Source organism: Aquarana catesbeiana, linkage group LG03 (genome assembly GCF_042186555.1).
Source record: "Aquarana catesbeiana isolate 2022-GZ linkage group LG03, ASM4218655v1, whole genome shotgun sequence".
Classification (NCBI taxonomy): domain Eukaryota; kingdom Metazoa; phylum Chordata; class Amphibia; order Anura; family Ranidae; genus Aquarana; species Aquarana catesbeiana.
The window spans coordinates 318311200-318335438 of record NC_133326.1 but is presented as its reverse complement, the minus strand read 5'-3'; the positions used below and the strand labels follow the sequence as shown (position 1 = coordinate 318335438).

At 43.6% G+C, this 24239-nt stretch overlaps 1 protein-coding gene across 3 annotated transcripts in view; it reads left to right on the top strand.

Annotated features, from left to right (window-relative positions):
• ANO4 (anoctamin 4) overlaps positions 1-24239 on the top strand; it is a 360013-nt gene that overhangs the window by 66731 nt on the left and 269043 nt on the right. Inside the window, exon 1 of one of the 3 annotated variants that reach the window (XM_073620381.1) lies at positions 17736-18369. The exons of 1 other annotated variant lie outside the window; for it this stretch is intronic. The gene's annotated coding sequence lies outside the window, so the exon portion shown is untranslated. Of the gene's footprint in view, positions 1-17735; positions 18370-18446; positions 18582-24239 lie in introns of those variants that run through there. One more of the 3 variants, XM_073620383.1, reaches the window with a different exon arrangement.

The following is a 24239-nucleotide window of genomic DNA, read 5'->3' as shown; positions in this document are numbered from 1 at the left end:
AAGGGCCTCATCCCCACAAACCTTGCCCGGTGGTTGCGGGGCTCTGCAGGCGGGGGGCTTATCGGAATCTGGAAGGGGACCCCAAGATCCCACCCCCCGTGTGAAATAGTAATGGGGTACAAATGTACCCCTACCATTTCACAAAAAAAAGTGTCAAAAATGTTAAAAATGACAAGTGATGGTTTTTGACAACTCCTTTATTAATCTCTTCTTCTTTCCCCGCTTCTTCTGTTCTTCATTCGATTTTCTTCCTCCACCTTGTTCATCCCCCGCTTCTTCCTCGGCTTCTTCCTCCGCATCCTCTGCTTCTTCCTTCGGCCTTCTTGTCCGCATCTTCCTCCGGCTTCTTCTTCCCCGCTTCGTTCTTCAGACGATCTGCATCCATGGGAGGTTCCTGCTGTGTGACGCTTCTGTTCTTCTGACAGTTCTTATATAACTGAGGGCACGGCCACCCGGTGACCCCGCCCCCCTCTGACGCACGGGGACTTCACTGGGACTTCCCTATGGGTTTCCCCGTGGATACCCTCACAACCACCGGGCAAGGGTTGTGGGGATGAGGCCCTTGTCCCCATCAACATGGGGACATCCTCCCCATGTTGAGGGCATGTGGCCTGGTACGGTTCAGGAGGGGGGGCGCTCTCTTGTCCCCCCTCTTTTCCTGCAGCCTGCCAGGTTGCGTGCTCAGATAAGGGTCTGGTATGGATTTATACGGGGACCCCCACACCATTTTTCTTTAAATTTTGGTGTGGGGTTCCCCTTAAAATCCATACCAGACCTGAAGGGTCCCCTGGGGCAGGACCCGGGTCCCCAAACACTTTTTATGACAATAGCTTGCATATTAACCTTTAAAGTTAGCACTTGTGATCTCTCCCATAGACTTTTAAAGATCTGGTGACATTTCTAAAGGAAAAAAAAGTCATTCAAAACTAGTACTAGCGCTAGTGCTAGCGGCGGCTATTAATAAATTGTCGAGTCTCTGCAATACACGTAAAAGTCATTGAAAAAAATGGCCTGGGATTCCCCCACAGTGCATTACCAGGCCCTTTGGATCTGGTATGAATATTAAGGGGAACCCCGAGCCAAAATCTAAAAAAAAAATGCGTGGGGTTCCCCCAAATTCCATACCAGGTCCTTCAGGCCAAAATTTTAAAAAAAATTTGTGTGGGGGTCCCCCTCAAAATCCATACCAGACCCTTATCCGAGCATGCAACCTGGCAGGCCACAGGAAAAGAGGGGGGACGAGAGAGCGCCCCCCCTCCTGAACCATTCCAGGCCACATGCCCTCAACATGGGGAGGATGTCCCCATGTTGATGGGGACAAGGGCCTCATCCCCATAACCCTTGCTCAGTGGTTGTGGGTGTCTGCGGGCGGGGGGCTTATCGGAATCTGGAAGCCCCCTTTAACAAGGGGACCCCCATATCCCAGCACCCCATGTGAAATGGTAATGGGGTACAGATGCACACCCTACCACTTCACAAAAAAAGTGTCAAAAATGTTAAAAATGACAAGAGAGGGTTTTTGACAATTCCTTTATTAATCTCTTCTTCTTTCCACGCTTCTTCTGTTCTGCATTCGGTTTTCTTCCTCCATCTTGTTCTTCACCCGCTTCTTCCTCTGCTTCTTCCTCCGCATCCTCTGCTTCTTCCTTCGGCCTTCTCGTCAGCTTCTTCCTCCGGGTTCTTCTTCCCCGCTTCATTCTTCAGACGATCCGCATCCATGGGAGTTTCCCGCTGTGCAGGGGCGGATCCAGAGCCTAGTCCCGGGAGGGGCACTGCCAGAAAATACTTTTTTGGGGGTAAATTTAATGGGGAAATGGTTGGTGTTAGCGCTTCAATCATCACGGCACCATGGTTGTTATGGTGTCAGGATGATTGAAGCGCATTATTACTATTATTACATTGTTATAAAAAAAGAAATAGTTCAACTCACCATAATGCAGAATCAGTGGGAGCCCCGAGCGTGTCACTTGCCAATGTCACCTGCCACATGTTGCGGATTGCCACTTGCTATGTCGCCTGTCACTAGATGCAGATTGTCACTTGCCACGTCACTTGCCACACGTTGCAGATTGTCACTTGCCACACGTTGCAGATTGTCACTTGCCACGTCCCATGCCACACGTTGCAGATTGTCACTTGCCACGTCCCATGCCACACGTTGCGGATTGTTACTTGCCACGTCCCATGCCATATGTTGCGGATTGTCACTTGCCACGTCCCATGCAACACGTTGCAGATTGTCACTTGCCACATCCCATGCTACACGCTGCGGATTGTTACTTGCCACGTCCCATGCCACACATTGCAGATTGTCACTTGCCACGTCCCATGCCACACGTTGCGGATTGTTACTTGCCACACGTTGCGGATTGTCACTTGCCACGTCCCATGCCACACGTTGCGGATTGTTACTTGCCACACGTTGCGGATTGTCACTTGCCACGTCCCATGCCACACGTTGCGGATTGTTAATTGCCACGTCCCATGCCACACGTTGTGGATTGTTACTTGCCACGTCCCATGCCACACGTTGCGGATTGTTACTTGCCTGCTATAATCATCTCTTGCTGTGTCCGAGTCAAGCAGCAGAGAGATGATGTAATCTCTCTGCTGCCGCGGCTGCCTGCACACTGCACACACAGAGAGGGCGGAACTGCAGGGATGCAGGGCGGGCGCTGAGCGGTGAGAGATGATGTTATCTCTCTGCTCCTCTGCCCGCCGGCTCCCTGATTGGCCAGCAGCCGCTCACGCTGCCTGTCACCGAGCCGCACAGCTGCTCACCAACAGTGCAGCCTGCTGTCTCTCCCCAGTCCCCACCGGAGCCGCCTGCTGTCTCTCCCCAGTCCCCACCGGAGCCGCCTGCTGTCTCTCCCCAGTCCCCACCGGAGCCGCCCTAGACACGCTGTCTCTCCCCACCGCTGTCTTTCAGCCGCGGAGCCGCCCGCCAGCTCTTACCCTCAGAGACGCCTGCCAGCACATTTACTGACCCACATTCTCGGAGGGGGCAATTGTCCCGTTGCCCCCCCCTGGATCCGCCCCTGCCGCTGTGTGACGCTTCTGTTCTTCTGACACTTCTTATATAACTGAGAGTGGGGCCACCCGGTGACCCCGCCCCCCTCAGATGCCATGGGGAAACCCATAGAGAAGTCCCCATGCATCAGAGGGGGGCGGAATCACTGGGTGGATCGTCCGAAGAACGAAGCGGGGAAGAAGAAGCCAGGGGAAGATGCGGACGAGAAGGCCGAAGGAAGAAGCAGAGGATGCGGAGGAAGAAGCAGAGAAAGAAGCAGGGGAATAGCAAGATGGAGGAAGAAAACCGAATGAAGAACAGAAGAAGCGGGGAAAGAAGAAGAGATTAATAAAGGAATTTTCAAAAACCGTGTCTTGTCATTTTTAACATTTTTGACACTTTTTTTGTGAAATGGTAGGGGTACCATTACCATTTCACACGGGGGGGGGGGGGTGGGATCTGGGGGTCCCCTTGTTAAAGGGGGCTTCCAGATTCCAATAAGCCCCCCACCCGCATACCCCCACAACCACTGGGCAAGGGTTGTGGGGATGAGGCCCTTGTCCCCATCAACATGGGGACATCCTTATTACACTATTAAAATCACTGCTCCCGAAAAAACAGAAAAAACTTTTTTTTGCATTGATACATGTACCCTGGGGCAGGACCCAGGTCCCCAAACACTTTTTATGACAATAGCTTGCATATTAACCTTTAAAATTAGCACTTTTGATTTCTCCCATAGACTTTTAAAGGGTGTTCCGTGGCTTTCGAATTTGGCACGAACATCCCAAATTTTTGCTATTTGGGGAACGGGTGAACAGCCAATGTTAGAGTCGAACTCATGCTCGACCCAAACAGACAGACCATCCCTAGTCTTATATAGACAGGTGTGTGGCTTTCCTAATCAAGTCCAATCAGTATAATCAAACACAGCTGGACTCAAATGAAGGTGTAGAACCATCTCAAGGATGATCAGAAGAAATGGACAGCACCTGAGTTAAATATATGACTGTCACAGCAAAGGGTCTGAATACTTAGGACATGTGATATTTCAGTTTTTCTTTTTTAATAAATCTGCAAAAATGTCAACAACTCTGTGTTTTTCTGTCAATATGGGGTCCTGTGTGTACATTAATGAGGAAAAAAAATGAGCTTAAATGATTTTAGCAAATGGCTGCAATATAACAAAGAGTGAAAAATTTAAGGGGGTCTGAATACTTTCCGTCCCCACTGTATATATACAGTATCTCACAAAAGTGAGTACACCCCTCACATTTTTGTAAATATTTTATTATATCTTTTCATGTGACAACACTGAAGAAATGACACTTTGCTACAATGTAAAGTAGTGAGTGTACAGCTTGTATAACAGTGTAAATTTGCTGTCCCCTCAAAATAACTCAACACACAGTTATTAATATCTAAACCACTGGCAACAAAAGTGAGTACTTTTGAATTATTTTGAATTGTCATCTTGTGGGGCCCGAAATACAGCATTACAACATTTTGTTCAAGGGCAAGTTGCTTTATGGTATGCATTATGTTACTATGTATTAACAGTAGTGTAATTCCTGTGGGAGCATTTTCATTACTGATTTATATAATGCCAATATATTCCGCAGTATTGTACTGTGTGAGGCTATGCAGTGGCTATAACAAGATTAAATCTCACACAAATACATAAAAAAACACTGGTTTGCAATTTATAATTATTGAGTTTAAGCCTTTAAGCCAGACATGCTGATAGTGATTACACATGTGCAAATGAACAATAATTGTTTACGTACCAGTCAATACCACCAGAAAATGATGGTATTGGTTAAAAAGCATAGCAATTTAACATCAACCATCAACTGACATACAAACATAGGAAATGCCTCAAAAAATTTTGGAAAATTTGGTCTCAATGGCTAGACTCCAATTTGTCTGCGCAATCTATTGAGTTTACCGATGATGCTGTGGAAAGTTAATAGTGGGATAGATCCCTAGTTTGGGATAATTGTATATACACTGAGCAAAATTATAAACGCAACACTTTTGTTTTTGCCCCTATTTATCATGAGCTGAACTTAATGATCTACAACTTTTTCTCTGTACACAAAAGGCCTATTTCTCTCAAATATTGTTCACAAATCTGTCTTAATCTGTGTTAGTGAACACTTCTCCTTTGCTGAGATAATCCATCCACCTCACAGGTGTGGCATATCAAGATGCTGATTAGACAGCATGATTATTACACAGGTATGCCTTAGGCTGGCCACAATAAAAGGCCACTCTACAATGTGCAGTTTTACTGTATTGGGGGGGTCCAAAAACCAGTCAGTATCCGGTGTGACCACCATTTACCTCACGCAGTGCAGCACATCTCCTTCGCATAGAGTTGATCAGGTTGTTGATTGTGGCCTGTGGAATGTTGGTCCATTCCTCTTCAATGGCTGTGCGAAGTTGCTGGATATTGGCAGGAACTGGAACACGCTGTCCTATACGCCGATCCAGAGCATCCCAAACATGCTCAATGGGTGACATGTCCGTTGAGTATGCTGGCCATGCAAGAACTGGGATGTTTTCAGCTTCCAGGAATTGTGTACAGATCCTTGCAACATGGGGCCATGCATTATCATGGGGCCTTACAACGCGGCGTCCCGGTTTTTATATCAACACATTGCAGTGTAAATATTAACCCTCCAAAACCGCTCATATCAACAAGTGCACATCAGCAGCCATCATTACTTGACTTAGGGATCAGTATACAATCGACATGAAAAGTATACATGACTTGTATATCTGAATGTAACATACACCGTGCATCCTTTTTATAGCAAATTACTAGAATAAACATCTGATTTCATTACTAGTGCGTTATAGGGCTCATATCCTCCACATCCCTTTTTAGGGAGAGGAGGTCAGAGGAGAGGCTACGGATACCCACCTCAGAGAGGCAGGCCACCTCCCCCATACCCCCCAGTGGCACCCATTTACAGAGAACTACAATGGAGAGCGCAAGAGAGCAGCCGTATTGGGAGAGAGATCGTGCCCAAGGCCCAAGGAAGGAAGAAGTAGGGGCTGCAGGGCAGGATTAACGGGAATCTATCATTTAAGCAACGTCCAATTGACCCAAAAAGAAGCTAATATATTGCACCTTGGTCTGAAATGTGGTCTGAAAAGACCCATCAGTAAATTCGACGTATACTATTCCTTCCACTGACATACACCGTGCATCCTTTTTATAGCAAGTTACTAGAATAAACATCTGATTTCATTACTAGTGCGTTATAGGGCTCATATCCTCCACATCCCTTTTTAGGGAGAGGAGCTCAGAGGAGAGGCTGCAGATACCCACCTCAGAGAGGCAGGCCACCTCCCCCATACCCCCCAGTGGCACCCATTTACAGAGAACTACAATGGAGAGAGCAGCCGTATTGGGAGAGAGATCGTGCCCAAGGCCCAAGGAAGGAAGAAGTAGGGGCTGCAGGGCAGGATTAATGGGAATCTATCATTTAAGCAACGTCCAATTGACCCAAAAAGAAGCTAATATATTGCACCTTCGTCTGAAATGTGGTCTGAAAAGACCCATCAGTAAATTCGACGTTTACTATTCCTTCCACTGACATAATTCCTTCCACTGACAACAAATATGGGGCACAACCACACCAACTATTTCTCCTCTAATACTAAAGATCCGGTATTGTTTACTCCAACTGGGCACAGTCCAGACCCCCTAAAGTCTGTAGGACAGTAAACTGGCTCTTTCTTTAGAAAGTTTGGAGACCCCTGTATTATACTATTAACTGTTCTGATCAATCATACTGTATGCCTGGCAAATCTACTTTTACTAATACATGAATGGTTCTGACAATTGACCCAGTACTATTGACAAATATAGAGTGACCTCCTTGCCAGATGCAATAATTTAGTCAAATGGTGCTGCTTATTTTAACAACTTATAAAATGGGATAATGGTAAAATATTGATATCTCCAAAAATAACATGGCATGCTCAGATTTTAATCTCCAGATTGAAACCTGCAAGGGGTGTCTTTTATCATTGTGGGCTTTTGCAATCAAAGGAATGACTATAAAATGACAGAAATCTTCCTTGTCATGAATTATACAAATCACTTTAGATCAATATATGTGCATGTCCCTGTAGCCTATGATAAAATGCCAATGCTAAGATGAAAAAAAAAAAAAACTGTTTCGGACACCCACAAGAGGTTATTTGGACCTGCTCTATAGATCCAAACAGTAGAGCAGGACGCATAGTGCAGGTAAAGGTGCTAGAAACAGAAGCTATCTTCTTTAAAGGTAAATCATCAGTATGCATGCTCGCTATGGCCCTATTCATTCCTACAGGAAAGCCTATTCTCATAGGTTTGCGCAGCCTATTGCATTAGGGTGTTTCATTACATATACTTTTCTACACACAGCCTACCTTACAAAGAATTTTAGGATTAATGTACTTAGAGTGCAGTGGTCAGGAGTATGTTATATGCCACCTAGCATATAGAGTTTTAGTAGTCAGTAGTATAGATTTTAAAACATAGTGTCTATAAAGAATGGCTGAGGAGTATGTAACACACAGTGCAGGGGTCAGGAGTATGTAATATAGAGAGTGCAGGCAGGGTCAGGAGCACATACGACAGAGAGTGCAGGAGTCAGGAATGTGTAACGCCCAAAACCAATAGTTACTCCTTCTTCCCTGTACCCCCCCAAGCCCATATCACCACAGTACAGATCTCCCCTAACATCCCTTAATCCTCCCTACCAGCCCACTCCCTCAGTAAGATACCCCCATCCCAAAAAAACCCTCAGTAAAGACCCCCCCACCACAGACCCCTCAGTAAAGCGTGACCCCCCCAGCACTGACCCTTAGTACAGGCAACCCATCCCCCCAGTACAGATACCCCTCCCTCCAGTACAGACCCCTCAGTACAGACACCATCACCCCTTCCCCACAGTACTGACCCTCAGTACTGATACTGTCACTGTCCTCAGTACAGACTCCTCAGTGCAGACTTAACACCCCCTCCCCCCAGTACAGTCACTACCCTTTCCAAGGACAGACTTCTCGGTACAGACACAACTTCGCCTTCCCAGTACAGACCTCCAGGAAAGGACTCCCTCCTCCCTAAACTCACTCAGCAGCCCAGATGCAGTGGCAGTTCAGAGTGAGGAGAAGTCCTGTACTTAGCTCTGTCATATAACTGGAGCTGATGAAGAGCCTTCCCTTGGCTCTGAGCTTCTGCTTTCATGGCAGCAGTGGGTGTTGACTCTTTGGGGGTGCAGTGCAGCACTGTGCAACACAAAAAAAGAATGTTGGGTGGACATATTATCCCCAGAGACGGCAGTCAGTACGGACCACACCCCCCCAACCAAGTACACCAATGCTCAGCAAAGACATTTTCAGAGGAAAGGCTGTGTGGCGCTGGATAGGGCTGCTGAAAATGGGAAGAAAGTAGGTATTTGACTAGGTAGCTGGGGGCTTGATTACAGGACAGCTTAAACTAGGTACAGCTGTCCTTAAGTGATTGGGGATTGTTGCTAAAATATCTTTTCTTATATATGGGGTATGTCTGGCTTGAGGTAGAACACCCAAGAGATTAGCAACTCATCCCAAATAGTTAAATGTATGGAGGAAGAGAGGAAAAACTGGATTTTAACGGTGCTGACAAATAGTGAAAACCAATGGAATACAATTAGTAAAATTAGTATGAGAATATAGTTAAAAATAAGTAGACAAAACCACTTGGGTCATAAATGATCAACAATTGGTGATACAGGTGGTCACAGGCGAATATTCAGCTTTAAACAGAGATTGCTTGTTCGTATATTAACCCTACATGTTTGGCATTTAGCTTCATCGGGGTATATATACGAATCAAAGAAGCGAAAAAGACTGTACAGAAATATGTACAAAAAAAGAAATACAATTAGATACAAAATAGCAAAACATGCATTATCTTGAATGCAAACATATATGTATATATATAAAGGTGCATGTGTCCCCTGCCAATATCCACCCCCAAGGGAGGTAAACCTACTGCGCCAAACCTCATAAAGGACAACCACCACCACGGGGAACCAATCGACCCAAATGAGAGGGACTCTATGCGGCCACAGAAGGCACACAAGGTGACCAGGCTGCAAATACATAGAAAAGGTAAAGATGGGTATATAAAAGAGTTTATCATTATTAGATTAGGCACATATCTAAAAATTAGATAAATATGGATATTTGATAATATGGATACTCACTTAACAGAGTTAAATTCAGAGCATAGGGTGGAGGGCGTCTGAGATATAAGAAACATTTGTATAAATCCAGTAGAAATGTACTGAATAAATCTATAGAAGAGAAATAGGGAGTGGGCATTGAAGTATGTGTATGTATATATATATATATATATATATATATATATATACGTATACCTAAACGTATGTATAAACGACTAATAATAGGGGGGAAGGAAAGGGGAAGAAAAACATTGCACATAGCACGCAACTCCGGGTCAATCGCCACAGGGCAGAGGGGCGGGGAAGAAAGGGAGACACACTCCAAAACATAGATGAAAAAAGGACGGAGAAAGGGAGAATAAGTCTAAGGCAAAAACTCCACCAATGGGGCCCAGGATGCCACACAAAGGCTTAGGGCGGGCGTCGATAAGGGGAAATCATCACGGGAAAAGACGAAAGGATCCGCCGGGCAGGGAGAGGGTCGGACATAACAGGACACCAACCATAGCCCAGGACTGGTGACCACCATTAAACAGTCCAAAGGTTAAGGGGACAGGCTTGGCAGGGGAGCATACACCCAAAATAATAACAGAATGTTAATAAAGAGCAATGATAAAGAAAGAATGAAAACAAACATATAATTTGTAGTATAGTAAAAAACAGAACAAGGTAAAATAAGATAACAATAACATACTGAATACATGTAATAAATAGTTGATACAAATGCAAAATTGGACATAACATGATATAAAGAGGAAAGGTGAAGAAAACAAAGGGAAAGGGAGGATGGCAGAAAAAGGGGGGGGGGGTGTTAGGGAAGAAAGAAAGGGGAAAAAAAGATTAACAAAGGAAAAAAAAAGGGGGGAATGGGAAGGGAAAATAACAAGAGGAAATAGCAAGGCTGATGTGCCACAAAAGTGGAGAAATAGAGGGAGAAAAAAGAAAAAAACAATGGGCTAAACATTATAAAAACGACTTAAAGCTCAAGTTTTCATTGAAACCAGGGAATTTAGTGGCTTTTAAAGTATAAATCCAGCGAGCCTCAAGTTGCAGCAAAGTTTGATCCACACTGCCACCTCTAATGTGCAGTGGAATATGCTCCAGAGCCGTAAATTTGATCATATTGGCATTGAAGTTATGATAAATTCCTACATGCCTGCTAATGGCTGTATCCATCTTACCGTTGCAAATGGGTTTGGTGTGGTATCCAATACGTTTAAAGAAAGGACGTTTAGTGTTTCCAATATAAAACCTGCCACATATGCACTTAGCTAAATAAACTACTCCTGGAATTTGACAGGTAACTCGGTATTTAACAGAGTGGGTGTGACCATCTGGAAGTATACATTCGATACTATTTGCTAAAAATGGGCAGATGTCACAGTGTCCACATGAAAAAGTGCCTGAATTATTGGTCTTGGGATTGGATATATCAAAATGACTATGGACAAGGCGATCTTTTAATGAAGGTGCTCGTCTATAGGTAGTTTCAGGGTAATTTTTTTTATATATTTGCTAATTACAGGATCAGCAGAAAGTGGTAGCCAGAATTTTCCAAGAATTTGTTTAACCTGAGAGTGTTGATTCGAATAGCGAGTAATCACCCTAACCGTTTCAGACTTTTGAGGGGGTTTAGAAGAAAAGATAAGGGAATTTCTATCCTTTTATTTTTCTCTATTATAGGCTTTTTTTTAGACAAACATGGCTATATCCCCGATTTCTATGTCTGTTATAGAGATCTCTAGAAGCCTCTTTGAAGTCTTCCTCCCTCCTACAGTTTCGTTTTATTCTTAAGTACTGACTGTATGGAATACTATTAAGTAGTGGCTCGGGGTGTGAGCTCTCAGCGTGTGTCAGGAAAAGCCTTCTTGCAAGCAGTCTAGCAATAGAAAGATTAAAAGAATGCCTGTGCACAGAAGTGCCGTCCGGCGCACGTGCATGCGCAATAGCACCAATAGCGGCACACGGGCGTGCGCAGGAGCGCGCGCGCGCCCCCTATGACAGCACTTGGTGCCAAAGATGTGCTATAAAAAGGGGACTGTTCCATTGCTGCCTTGCTGTCCGGTCTACAGCGTTCCTGAAGACCCCTGCTGCCTTGTTACCTGTGATCTGTACCTTGAAACCTGTTACCTGTTTGGACTGTTCTTGACTACCCTGTTTGCTGCCTGCCCCGATCTCGGCTTTGGACTTTGACTACTCTTCTGGTTTACCCTTCTGTACCTGATCTGCCCGCCTGTGTCCTGACCCGGTCTGCCTGTATGCTGCTGTCTGCATCCTGCTGCTGGACTACAAGACACCTCTCTGCAGTCTGCATCCTGCTGCTGGACTATAAGACACCTCCCTGCTGGCTGCATCCTGCTGCTGGACTACAAGACACCTCCCTGCTGTCTGCATCCTGCTGCCAGTCTACAAGACATCTCCCTACTGTCTGCATCCTGCTGCTGGACTACGAGACACCTCCCTGCTGCCTGCATCCTGCTGCCAGTCTACAAGACTCCTCCCTGCTGTCTGCATCCAGCTGCTGAGTTACAGAGCACCTTCCTGCTGTTTGCATCCTGCTTCCGGACTACAGGACACCTCCCAGCTGACTACAGGACCCAGCCCTCTGCTCCAGCTTTCCAGTCAGGCACTTGTGCCCCTTTGTACTCTCGAGCCCCTGTCATCACTACCAGGGGTTCCCGAGTCGGAGGTATACGAGAGGCTTGCATTCTGGGCTCTACCTACCAGGTACGTGACAGCGTGCAAAATTGTGTTGCCAGCTGATGGCTTCCTGTAGAGGGAGGAGTTTAACCGTCCATCTGCATCCAAAGAAATTTCAAGATCTAGAAAATTAATTTTTGTTTGGCTACAATTCATAGTGAAATTGTGATTAAAGTCTGCAAGAATAACCCCGTCCCGCCGACGTACGCAGATATGCGTACTCGGCTTTCCGGGGTTATACCGGGATGATGCCCGCAGCTGCAGGCATCATCCCGGTACTGTTGTTTACAGCGGGCGATCGGCTACCCGTGTATAACAACCGATGCGGCTAAAAGCCGCTCGGCTGTTATACCGGAGGAGCGGGAGGGGACACCCCCCCTCCCGCCGCCTCCCGCCGCTGTTACTGGGCCTCCCGTGCGATCGGGAGGCCCGGTGTCCGTTCGGCTGCCTTCGGCGGCTGGGGGCGGGCTGGAACGAAGCTGCGAGCGGCTTTGTTCCAGCCTTCTTGTTGTAAACGCGGAAGCGACGTCAAAAAAAAATTTTAAACACAATTTATAAAGTACAAAAATAAATAAATTAAAAAAAAAATAAATAAATTTTTAAAGTGCCCCTGTCCCCGCGAGCTCGCGTAGCGAAGAAAACGCATACGGAAGTCGCGCCCGCATATGTAAACGGTGTTCAAACCACACATGTGAGGTATCGCCGCGATCGTCAGAGCAAGAGCAATAATTCTAGCCCTAGAACTCCTCTGTAGCTCAAACCTGGTAACGGTAAAAAATTTTTAAAGCGTCGCCTATGGAAATTCAAAGGTACCGTAGTTTGTCGCCATTCCACGAGTGCGTGCAATTATAAAGGGTGACATGTTTGGTATCTATTTACTCGGCGTAACATCATCTTTCACATTATATAAAAAAATTGGGGTAACTTTACTGTTTGGATTTTTTAAAATTCATGAAAGTGTCCCCTTTTCCAAAAATTTGCGTTTAAAACACCGCTGCACAAATACCGTGTGATAAAAAATATTGCAACAATTGCCATTTTATTCTCTAGATTCTCTGCTAAAAAAATATATATAATGTTTGGGGGTTCTAAGTAATTTTCTAGCAAAAAATACGGATTTTAACTTGTAAACACCAAATTTCAAAAATAGGCTTAGTCATGAAAGGGATAATCCAAGTTCGACCTCGGTACCAGACCAGAAAATAAGCACATCATCAATGTAGCGATACCATGATATGATGTGGTCCAAAAAAACAGCAAGGTCATCACGGCAAAAAAGATCCCTTTCCCACCTCCCCAGGTACAGGTTGGCATACATTTAGTCCCCATTGCAACCCCTTGCACCTGGAGGTAGTGGGAAGCACCAAACATAAATACATTGTCTATTGCCTTGTACACACGGTCGGACATTGATCGGACATTCCGACAACAAAATCCATGGGTTTTTTTCGACGGATGTTGGCTCAAACATGTCTTGCATACACACGGTCACACAAAGTTGTCGGAAAATCCGATCGTTCTGAACGCAGTGACATAAAACACGTACGTCAGGACTATAAACGGGGCAGTAGCCAATAGTTTTCGTCTCTTAATTTATTCTGAGCATGCGTGGCACTTTGTGCTTCGGATTTGTGTACACACGATCGGAATTTCCAACAACGAATTTTGTTGTCGGAAAATTTTATAGCAAGCTCTCAAACTTTGTGTGTCGGAAATTCCTATGGAAAATGTGTGATGGAGCCTACACAGTCGGAATTTCTGACAACAAGGTCCTATCACACATTTTCCATCGGAAAATCCTATCGTGTGTACAGGGCATAAGAATAAAGCTCAATAGTTCAATGACAAAAGAATTATACTTATGGGAAGAAGGTCTCCTTTCACGTAAATGGCCTGTAATAACATCCAATCCCTTAGTGTGAGGGATGGTGTTATACAGGCTTGCTATATCCAAGACAACAAGCCATGTATCCTTGGGGAGGTAAATACCTTCAATAGTTTTCAACAAATCTATAGTATCTTTGATATAAGAAAAAAGGGATGTGACATGGGGATACAAGTAATTGTCAACTAGAGAACTGGCATTTTCATTCAGGCTAGCACAACCAGATATTATAGGACGGCCAGGTGGTTTTGTTTTTGACTTGTGTATTTTTGTTAGAGCATAAAACGTAGGTACTTTTGGATCTTTAATATTTAAAAAAATTCCAGGTGTTCTTGTCTATGATGCCCTGTTGATATGCTCTAAGAATGATAGTACGGTATTCAGTACAAATATTTTCTAGTACTGTTTTAGAGATTGGTTGATACCATTTTTTGTTGTTTAGAATATTCAAGCACATGATTTCGACTTGATAGCTTGTTTTTGTATCTGTGAAAGATTGGAATTTTTGGGGGATTTAAAGTTTAAATCTTCAATGGCTTGAGTTGTTTGTTGAACGAAAGCCCAAATCTTTCACAGATACAAAAACAGGATATTTAGTCGTTACAGACTAACCCTGAAATAGTCATCAAACCCACTGATAAAGGGGAAAATTTGGTAATTATGAAAATCTCTGACTATAAAATCATGTGCGTGAATATTCTAAACAACAAAAAATGGTATCTGAGGCTGCACTGATGACCACTGATGAGGCTGCACTGATGGCCACTGATGAGGCTGCACTGATGGCCACTGATGAGACGGCACTGATGGCCACTGATGAGACGGCACTGATGGCCACTGATGAGACGGCACTGATGGCCACTGATGAGACGGCACTGATGGCCACTGATGAGGCGGCAAGGTTGGGCATTGATAAGCTACACTGGTCGGCACTGATAAGAATGCACAGATAAGTCAGCACTGATATGCTGCACTGATGAGCACTGATTTGCTGCACTGATGAGCACTGATATGCTGCACCGATAGGCACTGATAGGCTGCACTGATGGGCACTGAGGAGGCTGCAGTGATGGGCACTGATAAGACTGCACTTATGGGTACTGATGAGGCTTCACTGATGAGCACTGATAGGCTGCACTTCCGAAGTCGGGATGACGCGGTGCCTGGAATGATCTGTGTGACATCAGCAGAGAGCGGACTTCAGACCGCTCTGCTGAAAATGGGTCACAGGAGTGCAAAACAAATTGCACTCCTGTGACCCTTAGGAGAAGCCCAGCCAAACGAGCCCAGGCTGGACTTCTCCTTTAACTGTGTCTATTCATGAGATAATATACGAAGGGTATTTAGGGGCGGAATTAGGGGTGGGGCAGGGTAGGGTTTTGGTGGGGCAACTGGTGGTGAGTAACTCTCAAGGCCTGGCTAGTAGCTCCGGACTTGAAATTTTGAGTCCTGGTGTAAGTAAGCACTTACAATCAAAGATGAAGTTTAGGAATGGATTGTATTGCATACTTACATGGACCACTGACACATTAAAGTCTTCTTGTGAAAACATGTCATCATTTCAATTTATTCCAGTTAAAAGTCTTGCCTTGTTATTTTGGATGTTGATAGTAATGAGCAATTGGAAAACCTGTTCTGCTTGTTATTGTTTTAATTTAATAAGTCAGTGCTGGCCCCATGCTCTCCATTCCCTCAACTTGTGGGATATTGTACTATGCTCCTCTGACAGCATAGCTTGAGGGCAGTCTGGTTGTGTTTGCAAAATGAGTGTATTCTTAAAGCTATGACCCAATAATCAATTTTTGTGCCATCACCACCGACTTCCTAAATGCAGCCGCATGGAACTGTTAAAATACTGTTAGCTCTCAGGAACCCCTGCTAAAAATGATTATATAGTGGTGGTCAGCGTTGGTGAGAGATCAATTCACCACTCACCGCTCAAGGAACCATTAGCATCTTCTGGAGGAGTCCTGGTTAAGAAAGGCTGTTCTAAGGAAAACCTGCTGTTGACTCAGGCATTGTCTAACAAACAGGAGAGCTAAATATGTAGCTGATTCATATTTTATTATTTTTACGGGTATTTATATAGTGCCACCAATTTACACAGCACTTTACATATATATTGTACATTCACATCAGTCCCGGCCCTCAAGGAGCTTACAATCTAAGGTCCCTGACCCACATTAATACATGCATACACTAAGGCCAATTTAGACAGGAGCCAATTAACCTATCAGCATGTCTTTGGGAGGAAACCAGAGTACCCGGAGGAAACCCACACAGGCACAGGGAAAACATGCAAACTCCATGCAGGTAGTGCCGTGGTTGGGATTTGAACCGATGACCCCAGTGCTGCTAAGCAGAAGTGATAATCACACATATTCTTTCCTTTCTTATCTCTAGTAGGCTAGAGATGGAGTCATCACTCCATCCCTAGCCTACTCACTGAACAAAGGAATTGGCATCATCGCCTCTGTACATTTAGAAGAGAGATTACTCAGGAAGCAGTAAAGCTAAAGCAGTAAGTATCAGAATGAGTCCTAGCTGTGCATTGTGGCAGGGGTGTATAAACCTCTTGGCAGGTATACCTTCACATACAGAAAGTGTATTCAGTTTTCTTCCTGCCATTCCAATATAAGACCTTTCTTGTATTTTATTCATTTATACAGCATTTAAAAGGAGTTCCTGCCCTTTAAGGAGCTTATACCATTTTGTCATACAGGCATGCACATCATACCTAACAGAGCAGCCTTTCTCAAACTTTCGTGTCATGGATGAAGCCTTAAAACAGTTTCTATATCTCAAGAAACCCCCACTAAAATGATTAGCTCATGGTACGTTAACATGATCAGTAAGTTGTAGAGACTTGAATGCATTATATGCATTAAGATAAAAACCTTCTCTGTGCAGCAGTCCCCCTAATACTTACCTCAATCCAGTGATGTCCGGCTGTCCGGGACTCTCCCTCCTGATTGGCTCCCAGCATTGGACGCAGCATTGGCTCCCACTGCTGTAAATTAAAGTCAGTGAGCCAATGAGGAGAGAGAGGGGGTGGGGCTGAGCCACAGCTCTGTGTCTGAATGGACACACAGAGCCGCGGCTCAGCTCGGGTGCCACAGTGCAAATTAGGACATTATGGCATAACACTGCATTTTTCTTCCTATTTTTTTTGGCAGAGATTACTACTGCTTTAAATAAAGGAACAAAGTACGGGACAAATAATATTTTAATAACATTATTGTACAGAAAAGAAACACAAATAATAGGTGCGTCAATGGATGCACACAGCCTGGCTCAGGATGGAGCCCACGTCTGTCCCCATAGCAAGCGCTTGCTAAGGGGGCAGATACAGAAGAGAATTGCCAGAGGAGGACCCTAACAAGAGGAGGTTTGGAATGGCTCTGTACAATAACATTGCACAAAGCAGGTGAGTACAACATGTTTATTATTTTAATTTTAAAAAATGCCTTTAAAACAACTTGGCGTAAGCCCACATTAAAACTTTACAGAGAGAAAATGCTGGTGGAAATTGAACCTACGACCTTGCGCAGCAAGGTCACAGCGCTAACCCGTAAACCTGAAAAGAATTACCGGCTAAGCAGCAATGTATTCTTAGATGTTGCTGACAACTTTGAAAATATTCAGAATTGTTTACTGCACCTGTGTGAATATTTATGAAATGACCCAGATTTCCTACCTTTGGGGAAAATAAAAAGAAAAACTCTTTCGACTCAGAATACTGAGCACCAGAACATTTTGATTTGAAAGAGGTAAATTATCAGAGCAGAAAGAAATAATGCAGATCACATGCAACACCTGCCCTAAAGAAACTGTCACATTTGTTATGGTGTGTCTACAGCTGTAGGGACAGTCATTATGCTATTGCTGCTTCCTCTACACTGCAGTCAATGCAGCATTATCCAGCATCTATTGCAGAACCAAGAAACCATCAACTTTGACCCATGTCCTCATATACTAGGATGTATGTTGTGGGCAGCAGAATGAATCTACGTCTTAATGACAGCGCAGTTCCTGGGGAGACATTGATGTAGCACTTAGACAATTTTTGTGCATGGTACAAAAGGCAGTGTGCAGGGAGAGAAGGTAAAGCCAGCTTTGATGCTCTGCAGTCACTTTTTTTTTTTTTGGTCCAGCGTCATGCTGACACTGCTAACTTCTTCTTGATTGGATGTTTCCAGGGACTGCCTAAGAATACTGATGGTATCTTAAAGAGTAGCTTAGGCACATGGCAGAGAATTCCTGTTATTTCCTTTCTTCCTTGTCTAGCAAGCTTGTGAAGATGACACCTTTTACTAGAGCTTCATCATATTCATTGAGCTGCATGCTTTAACTAGGGGGCTTTGTGAGAAGCTCTGATAGTAGGAGAGTAACTACAGGACGGGGTTACCTAAGTGAAGCTTTGCAGCCTGTGGAAGCCAAGTCACCCTGCATCGTCCTGACATGGTTGCAGATGCTATTTGTCCTGAAGAAATAGAAGGGACAGCTCCTGGGTTTTTCCGTGTGGATTTTCCGCTCCTATGGTGAGTGCCGGCAAGGAATGAAATCAGCTCTGCTGCAGTGTATTATTTTTCTCCTCTTCTTGTCTCTTTGACCTTCATCATTTAGCTCTCTGGAGTGGACTCTATTATCCTGCATGCTTAGAAACCCAGAAATATAATCCCTGAGAGATGTGCAGACTATGACTGGCTTGCTATACCATCATCAGACGTTCTACTGAATTTAACCCAACAAGGTAGTATTACATCTGTGTGTAGCGTAGAACATCATTCTGTCTGGTGAGCAATCAAAAAAAAAAAAAAAACAGTTAAGTTTTATATTTCCAATTTGCTTTTACAATACTATTTGCACACTTTTTCAGTTTCCCTTTATGTGAACATGTAATGACCTTCACTGGGTTTACTTTGCTTTTTAATAATGCAGCATGCGTCTAATAGATTGATGTCTTTTGTGCTTGCATTGGAATATTGAACTGTTCTGTAGCAAAACCGCATAGCTTTAATATATTCTAACGTTGTGATGTGAACGGTAGCCACAGACACCTTTTACAGCCTGTAGACAGCTCTGAGAAAAGGAATGGAGAGGACAGATGTCATATATATCCAGTGGTGTTGTGTACATGTTCCCAGGATTAGACTGTGGGGGACGGAGCATTCAGTAGGGTACACATGGAATTGTTTTCATGTGACGCAGACATTGCAGATTACATCATTGCAGCTTACTGGAGAGGTGAGGGGAGCGAGGTTATTGATGTGCGCGTCCTTGTAAATCACAGCACAATCAAGCCTTTGAATAATCAGCATTCTAATGACAGATTTAATAGAAAAACCTGTGCTTCTCATCAATATAACATAATGGAATGACTTGGGCGTTCACTGGAAACAAACTATGTCATAGAATGAAAAGTTTGCAAATTGTCAGCAGAGAAAGCTCTACCTGTATGGGCCATGTGCGTTGTAGAATATATATATATATATATATATATATATATATAGACTTTTAAGGTCAGTATCCGGCTTAAAAATAGGTGACAACAAATTCTACCTCCTAATATATAGCTTGAAGCTCAGTGGTGATGCTGCAAGAAAGGGGATTCCTCCCAAAATGAGCAGCTTCCTTCCTGTCTGTAATGTGTTGATATGCCAAGGTATTATGTCTCGTGACCTCTAAATCTCCATCTGGTCCTTTTATCTATATTGTTTTTCACATTTGTTCATCTAAATAGCATTCTGGAAATGTTAGACAGATAATGCATTACGCTTTTGCTTTGTGTTTTGTACATTTAAGCCTTGAGATGAAGTACTGATAACTGGCATCAGACGGTGTCGCTGCACCTTTTTCCATAAAGACATAATAGCGAATGTACAATATTGTGTGGGACATGTAGGTCAGCAACAGCCATAGAAGAGATAATGCTTTCAGGCTTTACATGTTTTCAAGGACTTCATCCATCTCATATGTAATTAAAACATTTTGCATTATAGAAAGACAAAGGACAAAACAGGATGGCATAGAGAATAAAAGTTTTTTTTTTTTTCCGATGCTTTAATGGATGAATTAGATACACAGAACAAGGCTGTACTTTTTCCCGATGCTTTTCTGCAATCTGTCATGTGGCATCACACTGTGTATGGTATATCATCCAATGCACTGAGAACTGCAATTTCTTCCCCAATTCTTTCCCTTCTTCTTCCCCTTTTGTATATTAAAAAAATGAATAAGGATAGATGGAAGTTTGTCCGGGCATCTTAAAATAATTTTTAAGGACATTCTTGCAATAAAATAGAAAATAGGAATAGAACTGTAATTCTGTATTTTATAAGTCTTTGGTCTCATTTGCCTATCTCTGTGGGTCAATATAGCTGATACTTTAATAACATAAGTTTCTGACAAGACTAAAATCTTAGCACATATAACATTAAGGCTCGGTTCACATATATGTGAATTGGATGCATTTTGAACCACATCCAATGCACATGACATATGAACCGGCAGCCTTCTCTATGGAGACAGTTCACATATCTGCGGGCCGGCCACGGTCCGTTTTTAAAAAGTGTCCTGTGCATTTTTCAATCCGGTTCAGGTGCGATTTCAAGTAAAATTCACACCTGAATCGCACCTGAACTGGTGAACAAAACTGCACAGGACTCCTTTTAAAAATGCAGGGAAACCGCGGCTGGACATACATGAACTTTAATTGCATCCCAGTCTTAGTCTGTAGGGTTCAATATTGAGTTGGCCCACCTTTTGCAGCAATAACAGCTTCAACTCATCTGGGAAGGCTCTCCACAAGGTTTAAGAGTGTGTCTATTGGAATATTTGACCATTCTTCCAGAACATCATCATCATCAAACTCGTTCATCCGTGTCTCTATAGACCTTGCTTTGTGCATTGGTGCGCAGTCATGTTGGAATAGAAAGGGGCCTTCCCCAAACTGTTCCCACAAAGTTAGGACCACGAAATTGTCTAAAATGTCTTGGTATGCTGACACCTTAAGAGTTACCTTCACTGGAACTAAGGGGCCAAGACCAACCCCTGAATAACATACCCCACACCATAATCCCCCCTCCACCAAAATATTTGGACCAGTGCACAAAGCAAGGTCCATAAAGACATGGATGGGCGAGTTTTGGGTGGAAAAACTTGACTGGCCTGCACAGAGTCCTGACCTCAACCCAAAAGAACACAATTGGGATAAATTAGAGCGGAGACTGCAAGCCAGACCTTCTCGTCCAACATCAGTGCCTAACCTCCCAAATGCGCTTCTGGAAGAATGGTCAAACATTCCCATAGACACAATCCTAAACCTTGTGGACAGCCTTCCCAGAAGAGTTGAAACTCTTATAGCTGCAAAGGGTGAGCCAACTCAATATTGAACCTTATGGACTAAGACTGGGATACCATTAAAGTTCATGTGCGTATAAAGGCAGGCGTCACAATACTTTTGACAGTATAGTGTATGTGAACCAAGCCTAAAAGAAAATTTTTTGTGTTTGTACTCCATGGAATATATATTTCAATAATTTTGGCTCCAAAAGCCATTATCAAACCACTAAAATAAAAAAATACAAAGAAAGCCATTCTGTTGATCACATTGAACCTGCTTACTGCCAAATTTACATGCCTGTTCCCCTATGATAAAGTGTATGTGATAGTTCTGGTTATAGGCCTGACCCAGGAACAATACTGACCCACCTTGATGACCATTGTACACTGCAATCCCCAATTAACAACCGTATAGAGAGCAAAAATAATCCAAATGTTTATTAGGCATACAGTGCTCAGCATAAATGAGTACACCCCTTTTGAAGTACGATTTTAATCAATATCTCAATGAATACAAGAACAATTTCTAACATGTTTACACAACAGAGTTTCAAAGAACATTTGTTTAACTCATTACATGAAAATAAGGTTAATAATATAACTTAGATTACAAAATCTTCAGTTTTACCCAAATGAGTTGAGGCAAAAATTAATACACTCCACAAGAAACATTACTACATCTAGTATTTTGTATGACCTCCATGATTTGTAAGGACAGCACCAAGTCTTCTAGACATGGAATGTACAAGTTAATGACACATTGCAACATCTATCTTTTTCATAGGTGTGCGCAGACTATTGCATTAGGGTGTGCACCCTTAAGCTCAAACACACATGTGTGTGTATGTGTCTACATATATATGACCCTGTCACATTTATCTCCCTGCCAGCACAGTAAAAGAGAAGACCATAAACACTTCTCCTATGGCAGAGCTGGTAAGAGGGAGATCTTTCCCTGTTACTGCTGCTACACAGAGCGATAACACTAATGTGCACGGGGTGATTAGGGTGTGCCTGGGCACACCCGGCACACCCTGTGCGCACGCCTATGATCTTTTTCCATCTTTCAAGAACGACCTCTTTTAGCGCCTGGATGCTGGATGGAGAGTGATGCTCAACTTGTCTCTTCGGAATTCCACATAGGTGTGCGATTGGGTTCAGATCAGGAGACATACTTGGCCACTGATTCACTTTCTCCCTGTTCTTCTTCAGAAATGCAACAGTGGCCTAAGATGTGTGTTTTGGATCATAGTCATGTTGGAAAAGTGCACGACGATCAAGGGCACGGATGGTAGCATCTTCTCTTTCAATATAGAGCAATACATATGTGAATTCATGACACCATCAATGAAATGCAGCTCCCCGACACCAGCAGCACTCATGCAGCCCCACAGAGGAGCACTGCCACCACCACGTTTCACTGTAGGCACCATGCATTTTTCTTTGTACTCCTCACCTTTACAATGCCATACAGTTTTGAAGTCATCAGTTCCAAAAACTGTCTTAGTCTTAGTATCTTAGTCTCATCACTCCAGAGTACAGAGTCCTAGTAGTCTTCTTCTTTTTCAGCATGGGCCCTGGCAAATTCTAGGCTGGCTTTTTTGTGCATGGGCTTTAGAAGAGGTTTCCTTTGTGGATGACACCATGCATGCCATTCTTCTGCAGTGTACGCCGTATTGTGTCACAGGAAACAATCACCCCAGTTTGGCTTTCTACTTCTTTAGCAGTGAAGCTTAACTGCAGTGAACTTGCATGGGGATTTTCTTCAACCCTTCTCATCAGAAGACGCTCCTGTCGAGGTGTTAACTTCCGTGGATGGCCTGAACATCTTGCAGTTCCATCTTTGTTAAATTTTTGTATCACTTTTGCTACAGTATTCTAACTGATATGTAAAGCTTTGCTGATCTCCTTGTAGCCTTCAACTTTCTTGTGTAAAGAAATTATTTTCTTTCTCAGGCCTTGTGACATTTCTCTTCCATGTGGTGCCATTGCTGCCAGCATGAAATGGGAAGGGGTTTTCTTTGTTAAGTAATGCCCTTTTATAATCAACTGTCTGCTGGACACCTGGTTAATCAATAATTAGACTCACCTGTAGTTGAATTCTTATGAATTAGGATTGCCTACACACGATCACACCAAAGTCCGATCATTTATAATGTGATGACGTACGAACGGACTAGAATAAGGAAGTTTAATAGCCAGTAGCCAATAGCTGCCCTTGCGTCATTTTTGGTCCGTCGGACTAGCATACAGAAGAATGTTTTTTTCGATAGGAATTGAGTCCGTCGGAAAGATTTGAAACATGTTCTATTTCTAAGGTCCATCAGAATTTTCGAAAGAAAAGGTCCGATGAAGCCCACACACGATCGGAATGTCCGACGGAATTATTCTGTCGCACCTTTTCTGCCGGAAAGTCCGGTCGTGTGTACACGGCATAAGACTTTCATTGGGGTGTATTCATTTTTGCAATATGGTGTTGAATTAATTTTTCAGGAAAAATACTTTTTTGTGTGTGCAAATTAACAAATCTTGGTTGCAATCAATGGCCCGCATTTGTGGGAGCAATTTGTAGTATAGTGTCCCATTAAAAATGTTGATTCTAAAAAGAAAGTATACGTTTTCTGAAAAATCTGATGAGGTGTACTCATTTATGCTGAGCGCTGTAAATAATTGTGTTGCAGAATGTTAGTTTGCAAAGAAAACATCCCTAGGACCCTATCTTTAAGAAAATGCCACTTTCAGGTAAATGGGGTTGCCCTGCAACCGTGTGCAGTGAATGCTGTAAGAAGGTGCAGTTAGCTAGTCTGCCACTAGGTGGCTCTGGCCTAAAATAGTATGGTAAAAGACAAAGTTACAAGTAAGTAAGTCATAGTTCCCCTTTTAGAGATGTCATGGGTAAGTCAGGTCCCATATATAATCTAGGTAGGGAGGAGACCTAAGACAGATGGGGTATAGGAGCCAAGTACCCCACACCTATGCAGATGAAGTCAGCACAGCCAAGGCCCTGTTCAGGGCAGAGGTTCCAGGAGAGGTGTACAGAGTTCAGTAGGAGCAACTGCAGTAATCC